The sequence below is a fragment of the Alexandromys fortis genome, unplaced genomic scaffold, assembly GCF_014885135.2.
Source record: "Alexandromys fortis isolate MF-2015 unplaced genomic scaffold, M_Fortis_MF-2015_v1.1 scaffold_61, whole genome shotgun sequence".
Taxonomy (NCBI): Eukaryota; Metazoa; Chordata; class Mammalia; order Rodentia; family Cricetidae; genus Alexandromys; species Alexandromys fortis.
Window position 1 is genome coordinate 2,837,010 of NW_026067962.1, and position 697 is coordinate 2,837,706.

Below are 697 nucleotides of genomic sequence, written 5' to 3' on the forward strand. Positions count from 1 at the left end.
AGTCTTTCCCAGACATGCCTACAGGCCACACTAATCTAGACAATCCCTCATTTAAATGTCCTTCCCAGGTGATTCTAGACTGTGTCTGGAATATAATTCATACCATCACAGCTTCTTTTTGTTAAACTGTTCATTCCTTTTTCCATGTATTGTTTCATATTTTTTTTAGTTGTCTATGCTTACATGTAGAATATTTGAACTTCTTTCAGACAACTGTTTGGAATTCTTTTCCAGGCACATTTTATATTATAGGCTTGTTTTGGTGGGGGAGGGGTCAGCAATTGGTGATTATTCTGCAGCCTTGGCTGTACAACATTTAATTCTCATAGTCTTATGTTGGTGTCTACACACCCGAAGAAGTAGCTACCTCTTCAAATATTTCTAAACTATTTCAGCAGGGAAAGCTGTTTACTAGTCTAACCAGAATCTGTGGGTGGTTTATCTGATAATAACCTCAGAAAGTTGCTCACAGGGGTCTGTTACAAGGGGTCATCCTGGGGGGGAAAAATGAACAGTAGGCAAAGGCAATAAACCCGAAATACCCTTGTAGATGGTAAAATTCATTGAATTTTTATATAGTCACACAGTCAAAATTATCATCAATTTCAAAACAAAAGAAATTCTGTAGCCACAAGCAGAACACGACATGAACTACAGTAGAGATGAGCGCAGTGTCTTGATAAATCCCCTTCCATCT